This window comes from Podarcis tiliguerta (genome assembly GCF_965153285.1).
Source record: "Podarcis tiliguerta genome assembly, chromosome: 4".
Classification (NCBI taxonomy): domain Eukaryota; kingdom Metazoa; phylum Chordata; class Lepidosauria; order Squamata; family Lacertidae; genus Podarcis; species Podarcis tiliguerta.
Window position 1 is genome coordinate 38726644 of NC_139537.1, and position 17395 is coordinate 38744038.

General features: G+C 40.8%; 1 protein-coding gene and 1 long non-coding RNA gene across 5 annotated transcripts in view; one reads left to right on the plus strand and one right to left on the minus strand.

Annotated features, from left to right (window-relative positions):
- EPHA6 (EPH receptor A6) overlaps positions 1 to 17395 on the plus strand; it is a 340304-nt gene that overhangs the window by 118899 nt on the left and 204010 nt on the right. The gene's annotated exons all lie outside the window — the stretch shown is intronic.
- On the minus strand, positions 16389 to 17334 carry LOC310676547. Its single transcript, XR_014510606.1, has 3 exons — positions 17272 to 17334; positions 16718 to 16869; positions 16389 to 16554 (listed from the first exon to the last, which is right to left on the minus strand). It is a non-coding gene; the product is annotated as an uncharacterized lncRNA (long non-coding RNA).

Here is a 17395-nt window from a genome sequence, read left to right on the forward strand (position 1 = left end):
TATTATTATCATTATTAATTTTATTTATATACTGCCCTTCCATCTGCAGATGTCAGGGTGGTTCACAAGATAAAAATACAAAATACATAATAAAAACAACAGCAGCAGCAGGAAAAACACAAATCAATAACGTCCACGCCATCCCACAAAAACATTTAAAAGGGTATAGGATGTTAATAAGTCAAAGGCGTGGTTGAAGAGGAACATTTTTGCCTGGCACCTAAAGGTGTATAATGAAGGTGTCAGCAAAACCTCCATTGCTATGGAGTGAAGGCTGCAGCGATCTGCCAGTACCTTCTAGTTTTTAGAGGAACGTATGTTTAATACGTCTCTCAGACTTAAACAATTTATTCATACTGTTAACGGAAGGAAATTTTAAACTGGGGAGCATTTGAACCTATAGCCTAGTTTCAAAAAAAACACTCCACTGAATGTAAACTGGACCTCTGTTACATTAGCAGTCTTGGCAAAAATCAGATATAAGCAAAGAAACTAAGAGAGAGAAACACACTACTCTGAAGTAGCAATAAACATACTCGTCTTGCCTACTCTGGGGAGATTTCCTCATGCTTGCCTGGGTTTCTGAGTCACTGACAATGTAAGAAGCAACTGCATTGAGTCTGTTTCTGTTCATTCATCTGTGCTATGACTGATAATGTCAGAGAAAGTGTTTTTCATATATTTGTTGTTCATTTATTATAGGTTACAGTGAGTAGTTCAAAGCCTGAAATATGAGTAATTCTGGAAACAGATCTGGGAGAATGTACTGTGTGGTTTGTTTCAGCCTGCTTTCTTGACTGTTCTTTAGCAACAGTATATGGAAAATTTGCTTGCCAAGAGTGAAGCTTTGTGATGTATTTAGACAGTTTGATATGATAATAGAGTCCTAAAATGTCACATATTGCTCTACATCTGTTTTGATTCCTTGGGAAGGGGGTTCATTTTAGTAAGCTCACTTGAGCCAGCATAACTTTGATCAGTAAGTTTGGGTTGCATCCAGTTCTGCTCCAGAAGGGTTCTGCTGCCACAGTGGGGTTTTCATTTCCTCTCCTCACATTCATTCATTCACCCCCACGATCTGTTTCAAAGTGCCCCCCAGCTGTCCAGATCTGATTTTGAGAATGTGCAGGGGACTGGCGGGGACATGTTTCTTTCATTCCTTTTCATTCTTTAGCAGCTTTCTGCCAGGTAGAGGGAGGAAAGAGTCTAGACTGTTGTTGCCTGACAACCACCAGACTTCTCAATTAGTTGAGAAGTTTATCCTAGGCAATGACAGTGTGACCACACCCAAACCTTTAAAAATGAGCGATTGGAGCAGCAATCTAAGGGTAGTGGTGGGAAGAATGGAAATTCACCATACTAAACTCTATATTGTATTGGACAGATATATCCTGTCTCTTCCAGTCCTAATATCATTGCAATCTTAAAGCTGAAGATTTGTGCACTTTCTGTTTTTCATGGCAGCTTATATTTTTGGCCCTTTCCATTAGCTGCATGGTATGCTGTCTGTTTGGCTATGTTATTTAGAATATTCAGTATTTGCTCATATCCTGAGTTGATCCACCTAACCCATGTCCTGAAACAACCCTCCGCTTCCAGCCCCGAGCCTCTCTTAAGCAAAATACAAGCAATCATCTTGAATTGTGCAGTAGCTTTCTGATGTGGACAAATGTCCCCCAGGGATCAGGGTTAGATAGCCTAATGCATTTTGCTTTCCTTGTCACCATAAGCAAGATTTGCACACAGGCTGAGTGCTTACACATTAGCCTGCTACACTGCGGCTACACATCCAGAATCTGAAATATTAAATAGTTTACTTTCATTCCTCCAATCCATTTTCTTGTTCTGCTTCTATTTCTTTCCATTTTCAGCAAAAGAATAAGTGAAAAGAATTTTTTAATTTAAGTAACATGTGCTAAGAAACGTAGAAGCTATTAAACATACAGTTATGGATTTTTGATAGTGGCAAATGAAATGCAAAATAAACACTAATTTGACAATTGTGTAGTTTTGTTTCTTTTTTTTAATATCGATAACATTAACTCCAAAAGCTCCTAATGCACTATTTAGGAACAGTTTTTGTTTTCTGGTACCAGGCCCTGGAAGATTTATCCCCTTAAATTTTGTCCCTGTTTGTTGTTGTTGTTTAGTCGTTCAGTCGTGTCCGACTCTTCGTGACCCCATGGACCAGAGCACGCCAGGCACTTCTGTCTTCCACTGCCACCCGCAGTTTGGTCAGATTCATGTTTGTAGCTTCGAGAACACTGTCTAACCATCTCGTCCTCTGTCGTCCTCTTCTCCTTGTGCCCTCCATCTTTCCCAACATCAGGGTCTTTTCCAGGGAGTCTTCTCTTCTCATGAGGTGGCCAAAGTATTGGAGCCTCAGCTTCACGATCTGTCCTTCCAGTGAGCACTCAGGGCTGATTTCCTTAAGAATGGATGCGTTTGATCTTCTTGCAGTCCATGGGACTCTCAAGAGTCTCCTCCAGCACCATAATTCAAAAGCATCAATTCTTCGGCGATCAGCCTTCTTTATGGTCCAGCTCTCACTTCCATACATCACTACTGGGAAAACCATAGCTTTTACTATACGGACCTTTGTTGGCAAGGTGATGTCTCTACTTTTTAAAATGCTATCTAGGTTTGCCATTGCTTTCCTCCCAAGAAGCAGGCGTCTCTTAATTTCGTGGCTGCTGTCACCATCTGCAGTGATCATGGAGCCCAAGAAAGTAAAATCTCTCACTGCCTCCATTTCCTCCCCTTCTATTTGCCAGGAGGTGATGGGACCAGTGGCCATGATCTTCGTTTTTTTGATGTTGAGCTTCAGACCATATTTTGTGCTCTCCTCTTTCACCCTCAATAAAAGGTTTTTTAATTCCTCCTCACTTTCTGCCATCAAGGTTGTGTCATCTGCATATCTGAGGTTGTTGATATTTCTTCCAGCAATCTTAATTCCGGCTAGGGGTTCATCCAGCCCAGCCTTTCGCATGATGAATTCTGCATATAAGTTAAATAAGCAGGGAGACAAAATACAGCCTTGTCGTACTCCTTTCCCAATTTTGAACCAATCAGTTGTTCCATATCCAGTTCTAACTGTAGCTTCTTGTCCCACATAGAGATTTCTCAGGAGACAGATGAGGTGTTTAGCCTTTGAGTCAGTTTGGGGGACAAGGCTGACCCTATCATGAGGAAAGTTTAGCCTCTTGCCTCAGGGGGTGGAAAGAGAGAGCAATGAAGCAAAGTGGTTTTCCTGCCCATCCAGCCAACCAACCACTCAAAAAAATAGGTGTGTGCTTTCTGTGTGAGCAGGCTAGCTTTCCATTCCAAGTACAGCTGTAGCAATAGCAGAACAACAGATCCTGGGTGGCAGCAGCTTTATCCCTCCGCACTCACCCAGCCCCTGCCACTGATGGGCGGGCGCTCATTCGCTAGGTGGGAACAGGGCACAGAGGGTGTTCTTCGGCCTCCATGCCCTGCCCCTGCCCGATAGTGATGGCAGCGAGGGCTGGGTTAGCATGCTTCAGCCCCACTTTGGGGGCATGCTCATGCCCAACCCCAGGTGCTGGCGGACTGCGCTACACCCCTGCTTTGCAATACTGTGGTACCTTGGGTTAAGTACTTAATTCATTCCAGAGGTCCGTTCTTAACCTGGAACTGTTCTTAACCTGAAGCACCACTTTAGCTAATGGGGCCTCCTGCTGTTGCCGCGCTGCCGGAGCACGATTTCTGTTCTCATCCTGAAGCAAAGTTCTTAACCCGAGCGTATGTAACCTGAAGCGTATGTAACCTGAGGTACCACTGTACTGCTTTTACTCACTTGTGGCACCAGCTGTTTGAGTGGTCATGAATGAAATATTTTTAAGATTTGGCATCTTAGTATTGTTGTCTACTTATTAAAGTATACAGGCAATGTAAACACTTATCCAAATTAATGTAAAATGTATGGGACACATAAATGTGTTTATTCTACGTCTGAGAGTACTGTGTCTAATCTTACGTTGCTGAAACATAAAATGGCACATTTAGAGTGTGGTGGGTTTCATTGCCTCCAGATTTTTCCATTACTTATACTATCTCTCTGTAAGTCAGTCCAATTACTGCACCAAAAAAAAAATATTTTCTTCAGTACTATTATACTTTTCATACTCTTAGCCATACATATCTGCTAGTTCTTTCTTTTAACAGCACAAGTATTCTGAAACAAAAGGCATGTTGTTAGTTGTTCTTACCCATAACTTTTTATCATTCCATTTCACAGTGCTTAAAATTCATTAGGTATGGAAGTGTGTAACTCCTAAACATCATGTTTCATAGCACCCTGTTTTATACGTCATCTATTGCTTGAAGGTTATCTTTGCAGGTGTTTTGCAAATAATGCATGAAGCTTTAAAGCAAATATTTAATTTAACAAAACCAATTTAAAGTTGTTCTTTATTGTGCTACAAATCAGCTTCTATGACTGATTTACATTTGTACTAGTCTTATGATTTATTGCTCTTTGAAATTAAGCTTAAAGGTTCTTAAACACATCCTGTTTAGAAAAGTACAAAGGATCCAAAACATGTGAACTAACAAAGAATTTAGGTGTGCTTAGTTGAATTTTTTTATTTTTTATATTTAAATTGCAGATACACTTGGCACCCTCACCCTCCAAAATCCATACTGTACTCTCCTTCTTTAAAATAAAAATGAATTCCTTCAGGTCCAAATCACATGAGGATTGCTGAGTTGCATGTGAGAACTACAATTTGAGAAACTTAAGTTTAGAGTTTCCTTGTGCATAGATGATGAATTGGGGGACAGCAGTGCAGCATTTTTCATGTGGGGTAAGGCAAAATTTCATGACGACTGAGGAGGGCTCATTGTTTGGTGACAGCATCAGCAGGCAGGCTCCTCTCACTGGACACCTTGGTGGCCTCCACAGTGCCCCATGAAACAATATATCATGTTGTGTAGTATATACCATTGTTTAAAGGAGGATCAAGTGTATGGGAAAAAATACTGCTGCCAAGAGGACTTCTGCCATGGGAAGAAACTACCACTGCTCCAGACAAATGGTAAAGCCCCCCTGGAACTTTTTATATGCACACACAAATTGCCAGTCAAGTTTCAGGGCCTATTTTCACACACCAAACTAGTTGCTCAGAAATGCGAGTGGTGGAGTGTGGTGGAGCTTTCAACTGTATCTGGCTAGCCACTGTAGGAACAGTATATGAAAGTAGATAGGGCTTTGGTGGAATTCCAGCACAACTCTTCTTATGTATCTTCATAATTTTGGTGAAGGGCAGGTAATAAATTAAAATAATAAATAAATAATATTAGAGGTATTTCCATGAAGTCTGCAATGCTTGAATTTGCCTGCTCTTTGATTTGCTAGTTTTAGGAGTACTGCATTCATCCTTATTTACAAGAAATTGGTTTGCCATGGATGACATAAATACGGTACTTTCATGAAAGAACCTCTTAGAGTCCTAATGAGTTGTCAGTGCTGAATGGCTGGTTTAATGTTTTGCTGGGAAGAGCTATTCAATTGAAAAAGGGTTAAAAGGGGGTTAAGGCTCTAGTGATACACTCAGGCTTTTCTGACCATCTGAGAATAATTACAACTGAAAATAACCTATGAATATTTATGGTGCTGTTAATTAAACAGGTGAATAGGCCTTGTCATGTAATATTCTTATTGATGCTTACAAATCCCAGACATTTTTTGTCTGTCTTAAAGAAAATCATAGCAGCAGACTATTTCAAAGCCTTTATTTTCTTGTATCCCTCTAAAAATATTTTTGTATATGGCAGTAATAAATAAAAAATGCAATGGGATGTTAACAGTTGTTGGACAACAGAGGCAAATGCGGGGGGGGGGGGACACATACTGGCAGTGTATAAATCCGTGATCCAACTTTACCATCAATAGTGCTGCTCTAGAGTCTTTTCCACAAAAATAATGTTGTATAATAGAGAGTATATTAAAATAACCATAAATATGTTCAGGGATATTAAACACAGTTTGTATAAAGAAACAGACTAAAATTTTATTACTGAGGGGAAAAGATATACTGTTGTTGTTGTTGTTGTTGTTGTTGTTGTTGTTGTTGTTGTTGTTAAGATATATTAGTCACTATTTACCCAAAGGTATCCAAGCAACTTACAGCACATTTAAAAATACAAATGTATATATACATTATACCACAAAACAAAGAACAACAAAACTCATAGCAGCCACACGGAGCTTAGGCAACACACTAGTAACAAAACAACATCATCTCAGTCCAAAGGTAAGTCTTTACATGGTGCCCAAAAGATGCCAGCAAAGAGAGAAGAATGTAGTGGCTGAAGTGATGCCTAGAGGAAGCCTGCAAGCTGGATATGAGTGCAGCAGTACTATGCCCATCTGTGAAGTAGAGAGGGTGCAAGAAGTCTTTTGCATCCTGGGTCTCCAACAACAAAATTCTTCCCAAATATGTGCATCCGGGTGTTTCATACGTGTTTCAACACATATCTCGATAAGTTTAAACTGTACTGCAGCATTTAGAAAAGTGTGAAATTCATATTTTAGATCCACACATTAGTCCAAGAGGTGTGAATTGGATAATTTCATATCATAGCAGCATATGAAATACCAGAGCCCTTATGATTCTAAGAAAGTGATTAATTCTGTAAATGATGCAGTTGCTGCCCAAATATTTTATTGTTAATTACATTAAAGGTCCTAAATTTTATTATGCTCAAAATGGTAGTATTTTCATATTCACTATATGTTAGCTGAAGTAATATCATTACCTATAGAAATATCAGGTAACTCTTACATTAAATTATATGTAGCCAGCTTTTACATTAAAGTATACATCAACTGTATGTGTGTGAGAGAGAGCGACTTACCGTGTGACTTATTGTTGTAAAATCCAGATACTCGTTTTTTAAATACCTGTTTTTCTGCACTAAAAAAAAGTGTTCTTCCAGCCCACCCGGATTCAGCCTGAAACTCTCGACTCCTGTGAGAAAACAGCTGTGCTGGTTTAAATGATTCAGCTGACAAGCTGGTACAATTCAGGTTTCAACACCTGATGTTTTTTCTTAGGTACTGTATAGGAAACCAGTGGTCTAGATTTCTTGCACTGTTTCCTATCACATAGTTGTGGGACATTTTAAAACTAAGGAATTGGGAATTACTGTAACTGGGTTTGTTTTTTTTAAAGCCTACAGCTTTAAAAGTCTTTTTCATTTTTATTTTTTTTTTAACCAAAACTAAATACATATGCCTAAACAGGCATGACTTTAGGCATTTTGAGTCTTCAAACAGCATGTTTGAATGAAGACTTCCGGATCTGCTGCTCTAGTTGATCAAGTAGCCATGGCTTCCAGTCATTTCATAAAGAATCATAACAAATAAGCAGATAGAAAACATATAGCCAGTGTGTGTGTGTGTGTGTGTGTCTCAAGTTGAACTATGTCTGGTTCTAATTGAAAGATGTGGGATATTTTTTCATGTTAATTATTTTACAGAATAATTAAGGAAGAGTGAAGGGAGATATAACATGTTAAGTGTGGTGGAACTGCATTGTATCCACATTTGGAAGATTCTGAGGCATTTTTTTTTTAAGCAGTGAATTTGTATTCATAATATGGCTGATATGAAATCATTTCCCCAACTTCACCTACAAAAAGGTGCTCTCTTATAGTGACTTTTCAGCACGCCCTGCAAACATTGGACATGTGATGTCCGGAACCCAAATCAGACCTGGCACAGAAAGTTTACTTTGTTCTGAATTGATTTGATGATAATTTCCAATAGCCAATGATATTTGACTTTATGATTGAAGCCAAATAGTCTTGTAAGTCATGGGGGGGGCGGGGTTTCCACACAATCTAGATATATTTCCTATTTTTTCCACCTGAAAAGCACTTATGAAGAAACTGTATTCATTCCCAAAATAAAAGGTCATTGCATATTGATTCTATGTTACCCTGCACTGTGTCCAGTTGAAAACAGATGTAGATGGTCGCAAGAATGGGTGTGTGTGTACAAATACTTGCCCAATGATGTTGTGGCAAGGCATATACCAAGATGGCAATCACCACTTCATTTGCCTAGTACATGTGGACGAAGGGGGAAGTGTGGGTAACCTAACCAAGGGAAGCTTTTTCAAACACATCTCAAGTAACCCCACCCACCCTTGTAGATGGCAGAATCTAGAATCAATCTAGATTTAAAGCAGCATGTTGAGGACAGACATGAACAATTCCAGATTGAGAAAAACTACATTTTGGTGCTACAAAAAAGTTAGTGTGTATGCAGCCACCACCACTGTCAGGGCCACAAACACCCAGCAAAGAAAAAGCGGAGGGAACTTAAGGAAAGAGAAGATTTCTCAACAGTCCCTACAACCCTCAGAAGCCCTCCTTTCAAACCAAAAATGAAACTTCTGGCTTAGTCTTCATTCAGACAGCTTCCACTACATTTAAAACATTATATCAGGCTCGGTTTTTTGCATACTTTTTTGGGCACGATCCATTTTTAAATGAAGCAGATTTTAATCCCAGTGATCTCAAGTGAGTTAACAAATGTCAATGCATTCTTAACTTTCCTTCAGAGGAAGCAATAGGACAGAAAAGTGGTCAGACTTTGCTGGAACATGCCTGTAGTGTTCATTTATTGCATATATAAACTTTTTTAATGGATAGCATTTGCAATTAGAAAGATGGGAAGAGTAGAAAATGTACATTGAAGCTGTTTAAATAAGCCACCAAAAGAAAACCCTTTGTTATACATAGTCAGTGACCTGAAACATTAGACTGTTGGCTCCTGGCTTGTTGATATGTTAATGTGAAGTAATTATTCCAGTGAATTGAAGCTGAAAGTCAACATGTATATTCATTAATTCAGTATAAGCACACTCATTGTTAATCACAGTTGGGAGATCTATTTTCAGCAAGCAGATTGAGAACCTACCCATCATGCTTTGCCAGCCATAACATTTGATCGCTTTTAATGTTATCTTTAAAAGTCCCATGGAGGAAATATTTGTGATAATGTTTTTAAGCATTCCATATTGCAAAAAAAGAGAAAGAAAATAATTATATCACATATCTCTTGCTTTCAATCAAGACTGAATGCCATATTGCATTTATTATAAACTGCAGGGTGTAATTTCACACCACTGTATCATTTGGGGAATTATACTAAACACCAGAATAATTCTCAATTTTGTAATCAGAAAACATTACTTTAATTAAACCTTTAATGCATTATGAAAATCTCATATCTGCTTTGCATAGGGAAACACTGTATTTCAGGACAATCTGCATAAACTAAGGTAAGAGAGACCATAACTTTTGTAGCATTTTATTTTATTTACTTATTTCATTTACCTTAGATCTCCAAGGAGAGCAAGGTGATGTACATGGGTCTCCCTACTTCTCATTTAATTCCCACAACTCTGTGAGGTAGGTTAGGCTGAGAGGCGGTGACTGGCCCAAGGTCACCCAATGAGCTTCATTGCTCAGTGGAGATTTGAACAGTCATATCCCAAGGTCCTAGTCTGACACTCTAACCACAATGTGACAATGGCACTTAATCTCCATTGTGATAAGTATAAAGTGTTTTAGTATTGTTTATTGACCCAGTTTTGTCCAATTTTTCCTTTCTTTCCTCTTATCCGGATCAACGAAAATTCACAGATAAGCAAATATCCATTTTCACTTGTGAGGTCAAGCCCATGTATTTCCTTTTTCTGTCTCAACATTGCTTTTAATGTACAATGTTGTCCAGACTTTCGTTTAAAATTGGCATTTGATATAAAGTTCATTTTCCAGTTAATTGTAACCAAGCCTCTTGATAATCAGCAGCTTGAAGAAATATTTTCAGCTGATTCCCTGGTGGCCCGCATTCCAGCGGGCCACCAGGGAATCAGCTGAAAGGCCATCAGCATGGGATAAAGCATCCCCTACCACTCTCTAGAAACCATTTGGATCCATTAAGTGGCGGGGGCGGACCATCCGAATTGGTCCCACCTCCCTGCAGAGGGGAAGGGTCACGGAGAAGTCCAGTTGCACCAGGAAGTGACCTGACCATGGTACTTCTTTTGTTTCACTTTTACTTAGTGTCAGATCACCCACATCCATAGAGGTGAACACCAGGTCTAAGGCATGTCCATGACTATGAGTTGGGCCAAACTTATTCAGGGACAGCCCCATGGAGGCCATGCTTTCCACAAAGTCCTGAGCAGCCCCTTGTAAGGTCGTGTCAGCATGGATGTTAAAATCCCCTAGGACAACCAAACTAGGTGTCTCCAGGAGAAAATCCGCCACGACCTGAAGCAGCTCGGACAGAGAATCCTTGGTGCAGCGGGGAGGTCGGTACACCAAAAGGAATCCTGTACCGCCCCTATTGCCCAACTTCCAGAACATGCACTCAGAAAACTGGATCTTCCCAGTAGGGCACCTGGTGCAAGCTAGTGACTTCCTAAAAATCACTGCAACCCTCCCCTCCCCGCCCACATGACCTGGGTTGCTGTTCGTAAGAGAAACCTGGTGGGCAAGCAGCGGCAAGGACAGGCCCATCTGCTTCCTCCAACTAGGTCTCTGTCACACATGCCAGGTCAAATCCTCCATCCACAATCAGGTCGTGGATGGCAGTGGTTTTATTCATCATTGACATGGCATTACACAGCAACACCTTCAGGTCATGTGGGTTTCCCCTGTTGATTCCAGTATCCATCCGGTCAAGGCCAGAGGCAGGGATAGTCTTCAAACAATGACTAAACCTGCCTCCTCGGTAATGACATGGTCTGGTCTTAGCGTAACTCCGCCTCCTGCCCATGATCACTGAGATCGGATATCCCAGTGCTTCCCCCCCTGTGGAACTTGTCCCAGCCATCGTGTCGGCTGGGGCCCCACTCCCAGGCAGCCCTGATCCCGCCCCTTAAAAACAAAACACAAACTATACAGAACCAATAAAACAACAATAACAACAACAAAAGGAACAAAACAATTGTACTAAAATTAATCCCCAACCAAATATCCATCCCACCAACCCCCAACAAAGGAAAAATGGGGAAAAAGAAATAAAGATTTAAATTGCCACCGACTGCTTGAGGACATTTTAAAGCACATTAACCACCTGGAACACGGAAGCAATGGCAGAACACTTCCCACACTTCCTCAAAAGTTTGTTCCAAATAAGGGCCTGGGCCACGCCCCCTGGGCCAGTTGGAAAAGGCCTTGGAAGGGAGCAGGCCCTGCAGTCCTCACCCAGCCGATGGTCCGAGGCCTCACCAAAGCAGGAGTTCCTTTATAGCTGGAAAAGTGAGGGCTTGGGCCACACCCCCTGGGCCAGTTGGAAAAGGCCTTGGAAGGGAGCAGGCCCTGCAGTCCTCACCCAGCCGATGGTCTGAGGCCTCACCAAAGCAGGAGTTCCTTTATAGCTGGGAGAGAGGGCCTGGGCCACGCCCCCTGGGCCAGTTGGAAAAGGCCCTGGAAGGGAGCCGGCCCTGCAGTCCTCACCCAGATGGTGGTCCAAGGCCTCACCGCAGCAGGAGTCCCTTTATAGCTGGGAGAGAGGGCCTGGGCCACGCCCCCGGGCCAGTTGGAAAAGGCCCTGGAAGGGACCCGGCCCTGCAGTCCTCACCCAGATGATGGTATGATGAACTCAGAATATTTCCTGAATTTCCTGAATCAGACAATGCTGGATTTTGAGTTCTGTTAAACAGGAACCCTGGTTTTGTAGCAGGAACCCTACAAAATGACTGCAAACCCTTGGGACCAGTTTGGAGCGAATTGGACAATGATGGATTTCTGAGTAAAACCTGCAATCCACCAACTTGAGTCTGGATTACTCAGTTTGGGGAGGGGATCACAAAACATGGGGTTCATGCTACGAAACCTCACAAGACTATAAAACTTTGGCACTGGTTTGGAGGGGATCCAAAATTTGGGGGTTCATAATTATCACTGATGAGCAAAATTCCTACTCAGCCCCCAAATGGCAACCAGCAATGCCTGCACTGCAAACAGGAAAGAAGGGTGGGATGAGCTTAAATAGCCCTGACATCTGCACTGTACCCCCAGTGCATGCACTCATATGTCAAGCTTCCCAGGGCTTTTCATTGTCTAAGTGACCACAAAGCAACTCACTGCCACACCTGTTTCAGGTACCATAGTGTGTGAAACAACTTTACAGGTAAACAAAACCCAACCATTTGCATTTAGGTACCTGCTGGTTAATTTGCAGAGCAGGTTGAGTGTGTGTGTGTGTGTGTGTGTTCTTTCCTGTTTTCTTTGTAAGTGTGGAAAATCTAAGCCAATGCCAAGCATGATTTTGCAACTCACAGTGTCACAATAAATCCAACATACTATATATGCAGCTTAATTTGTTCTTGGACTTTTGAAGTGTAAATTATTCTCCTCCATGCCCATTTTCTGAAGTGCATATTGTTTTCATCCTATAGTAATTACTCAGAAGACTTATATCAGTGGGACTTATTTTAATGTAGCACTTTGAGGACTGGCCTGCCCATGACGGTATTTGAAGTATTCTTTTTCTAACCCAACCAAGCCTAATGCTATGGCTTTCAATTACTTAGTCCATAGCTTAATGAATCTTTCAACTCATTTTGAGTCTGTTCCTATGCCACCTGCTCCCAGCTGTGTTACCAGATTCGTATGCACATCACAAGAATGCTAATGAGGGCAAGGACCAGGGCTCTGAATGGTGTATAACTGTGATATATCTACGGCAATATTTTTGCATCATACTCCTTGCAGAATAGCTTTCTGAAAATAATAATAATAAAACACTTTTCCAGTGAGAGCTAATTCATATCCATTAGTAAATGAAAATATTACCTATTTTGGCAGCTTTGCTATCCTGTAATAGGTTCTTTATATATTCAAATTCAAAAAAATAATAATGTCACAATAGTTGGCTAGAGTTTTGTGTTCACAAATCTCTTGCATTAAGTCAACTATCTGAAATGCAGGTTGTCTGTTCTTCCCCCCCAGCTGTCAGGATTAAAATAAATTAGATTACATTAAGATCAATTTAGCAGCAAAATCCAAATTGTTATGAGCAAGTCAGGCAGAAGACTACTTTATAGCCAGGGTATGACCTCACAGTTAGATTTGTATGGTTCTTTTCTCAGTCTTTGAAGAGATCAGATTACTACAAGCTTCTCCCCCTTCCCCTTTTACACAGTATTAACTGAAGAAGGAACCCCTGCTGTATTCAGATACTAGCAAAGTGGTGTCATGAACAGCTTTGCTATCTACCAGATACGTCCACAGTAACTTGCAGTAACTCAAGCTAATCAGAGCCGAAGGTGTACTGAAAGCATGAGAAGATTCACCCACTTCCCCGATTGCTGGGCCAGCTTCAAGAGCACTTTGGCCCAGTCAAATACAGCCTTATGAAGGACTATATGACATTTATGTAATGTGTTATTTTTTAACCTTGGATGTTTGGATCATCTTCTAGAAATGAATATAAACCAAAAACAATTTTTATAATGTGTACAGTAGTGGACGGCATGGTGGGGTAACAATACTTAATTGACTTCCTGATACGTGAGCTAATGCTGCTTACCAGGACAGAGAGACAAGGTGGTGGAGAGCTCCATGTAGTGTAAATATATAGCAGGAGTGCCAGATTTGCTGCACTGGGCACCATGGTGCAGAGGGCGCCAAAGCAGTGCTGTAGAAGGGAGAGAGGCAGGAGCCCCTGAATGTTAGTGTTGCACATGGTGCTGCTGTAATTTGAGATCCTGAAGTCCGCCACTGCAGTAAGCAGTAGTGACTCAGCTGTTGAGAAGTTAGGTAAATGCGACACACTCTACCATGCTGTTCATTACTGAACATTTTTTTAAAAATTGTTTTCATCCTATGTTTGTCTGGAAAAGTTATATATTAAGTTATATATTAAGGCCAAACTGTTAGGAACACATTCCTGGAAGTGAGTGGCCTTGAATACAGTGGGGCTTCTTGCAAACAAATGAAAAATGTAGTGTTTTTAAACAGAAAACATAAATCAAGCACAAGCCTTGCATGTATACATGAGAATTCCTATGTGTCAAAGGAGTATAGTACCTCATTTACTTCAAGCACTTTGCAGGTAAAATTATTTTATTTTATTTTATTTTAATGTGAATGAGGAAGCTTGCAGGAGCTCCTTGGGTACTTTGTAGTAGCCACTGAGTTCTGCTAGGTTATCATTTTACTTTTTCATAAGCTATATATAAGTCATAATGAAATCAATGAAACTTGCCCATAGATAACAGATGGCAAGACTGTGTGGTATCTGTCTCCATTAAATGCATTGGGTTTTTGCCATTGACTCCAATGGAATGTAAATTATTCCCACAATGTGAAACATAGAGAAGTAGGCAACAGACTGTGTTTGGAACAATATTTGTGGCAATAGTACAGAGAAGACCCCTTCCCCTCCCAAAGAGGAGTGAAAGGACATATAATGTAAAGGTAAAGGGACCCTAGAGTCTGTCAAGACTGGCCCGTACGGGCAGGGGTACCTTTACCTTTACCTTTAAAGGGACCCCTGACCATTAGGTCCAGTCGTGACTGACTCTGGGGTTGCGGCACTCATCTCGCTTTATTGGCCAAGGGAGCCGGTGTACAGCTTCCGGGTCATATGGCCAGCATGACTAAGCCGCTTCTGGCGAACCAGAGTAGCGCACGGAAACACCGTTTACCTTCCTGCCAGAGCAGTACCTATTTATCTACTTGCACTTTGATGTGCTTTCGAACTGCTAGGTTGGCAGGAGCAGGGACCGAGCAACGGGAGCTCACCCCGTCACGGGGATTCAAACTGCCGACCTTCTGATCAGCAAGTCCTAGGCTTAAAACCACTCAAATTAAATTGGCACATATGTCATATTGTATTGTGAAGCAGGCTGGGAGATGACTAGAGTGCTAGTGACAGAAGCCTTGCTCTGAAGCAGACTGAATGCTTGTTAAGTTACATAATTCTGCTTACCAAATACCAATTTGCACGGTACTTTCAAGCACAGTTTTGGAACTGAAACAGCCTTGGTCACCCTGATGAACGACTTGTATCAAAAGCAGGATGAGGAAGGCAATTCTGCTTCTGCTCCTTGAGCTCTTTGTGGTTATTTCTCTCTCTTTTCTCTTTTTTTCCTCTTTGAGGTTTGTCACACCATTGACCATGGTATCCTCTTCAACCAGCTCTGTGGAACACAGTTTTATAGTGGTTCCAATCCCACCTGCAGAGTTGTATCCACAGACTAGCATTGGGAAACTGTATTTTGACTCCACGCTGTGGTGCACCACAAGGTACAGTCTTGTCCCCAATGCTGTTTAACATATATGTGAAGCCACTGGGTGTGGTCATTCAGAGTTTGGGGGCAAAATGTCATCAATACGCTGATGACACACAACTCTACTTCTTGATAACATCCAAGTCAGAAGAGGCTGTGCTCGAGCTGGATTGTTGTCTAGGTGCAGTGTTGGACTGAATAAGGGCCAATAAACTGAGTTTGAACCCTGGGAAGACAGAGGCACTGTGGGTTTGTGAGTTCTGTGTCCAGAGACTGGCCAGTGCCCTGTTCTGGATGGGATTGCACTCCTTCTGAAAGAGCAAGTTATGAATTTTGGAGTGTTCATTGGCATTGGAAGCTCATGTGGCCTCAGTGGCTAGGAGTGCCTTTTACCAACTATGGCTGATACATAAACTATGACTGTTCTTGGAGAGGGATGGTCTGGCCATAGTGATTCATGCATTGGTAAATGCAAGACTTGATTATTTCAATATTTTCTATGTGGGGTTATGTAGTCTCCCACCAGTGTAAAACGCTGCAGCTAAATTGTTGATGGAGACATACTATTGCCAGCGCATAACTGGTGCTCAAAAGCTTGCATTGGCTGCCCATATATAACTGGGCTAGGTTTCAGCTTCTGGGCTGTCATTAAAGTTCAGGTATATATCAGTATTAGTCCAAAATTGTTCATTGACCTATTTATTGACTTGCTGTGATTTTACAATATTCTATGACTGCCCCCATGTAAATGGCACCTTGCCTGTTTTATTGCATCATAGTGTCCTCCTCTGGTATCAAATGCAGAAATGTTCTCCAAATAATGGACACACATACATTCTTTCTTTGGCTGTGGGACCCTCTGCCCTGTGCTATAATATAACCATATTCTAAACTTGCATCTTCCCCCTGCAAAAAAACTTCAAATATTTTAAAATATGACCTATTAATTTATATTCAAGAAATGCACTTGTTGATAAGCCGTAAACTTGAATTATATTTAAAGGAGCTGTATATATGAATCAATGGATTTATGTGTCATGTGCTTGACAGGCAGTATGAAACAGCAATTATATTCTTCCTGGTCTATATGTTTCCAGCATTTATTATTAATTTTTCAATCTAAGGAGTTTTGCTGTATTCCCACTTAAGCTTTTGTTTTCAGATTTTAGCATAATAAGCAGTGTGTGTCATCATAGTTTTAATTTTCATGCCAAGCAGAGAGTGACAGCTGGGAAGCAATATGCAAGACAGATTTGCATCTTCTACGAAACTGCAAGTAGGGAAGAAAAAAAATGTTCAAGTCACCATGTTTTAAATTTTCCTTTGTAAACATTATTTATCTTCCCCACCATAAAACAAATGCTTTTTTACTGATCCCTCCATTAATGTTTCAAATATATGTGCGATGACAAGCAAAACAAAAAACTAATTACACAGTGAAAACATTTTCCTCCCTTTGTGGGGCTTATGGGGTCCAGTTGTATAGCATCTGTTTTAACTCCTTGTTGCAGGAACTTTTAGGGCACTGGTTTAAATGCCAAGTAAGCCCACCCTAAAATGACTTTCTTTCCTCCTTGTTGTATTCCTGTGAAGTATAAAACATATAAATTAATCATTAAAAAATGGTCATCTGAAACAGCAGTGGTTTAAAATGACGGCTCTGTTAATCCTGGCTCAGATAAAACAGAAGCTTAGCACTGAATTTTCATTTGCTTATTAGAGTACAATTAACTGCTTCCTCCCCCATTTTGTTCATCTAAAAGTTCCTTATCCAAAGGTTCACCAGTTTCCACACATCTTAACAAAAACATTGTGGTATTTCTAGAGTGTTAAATCTGTAAAGGCGACAAACTCTGATTAAGATACTGTCTCTGTCTACCTCTTTGATGCTACAATCCTGCAACACTGATTCACTTTAAGTTTATTGGAAACCACTGTGACTTAACCAGTAACGTTGTGATGAAATTGAGAAATATGGGATCCTTACTTTTCATGCACCCCATTTTTACCATTTTAGTTTACGGCATAAACGTTGACAGTTAGTAGTGACTTCTCTTTCTTCCAATAAACCCATTTCCCCCTAGAAAATGCCAGAAATAAAAATCCAGCAC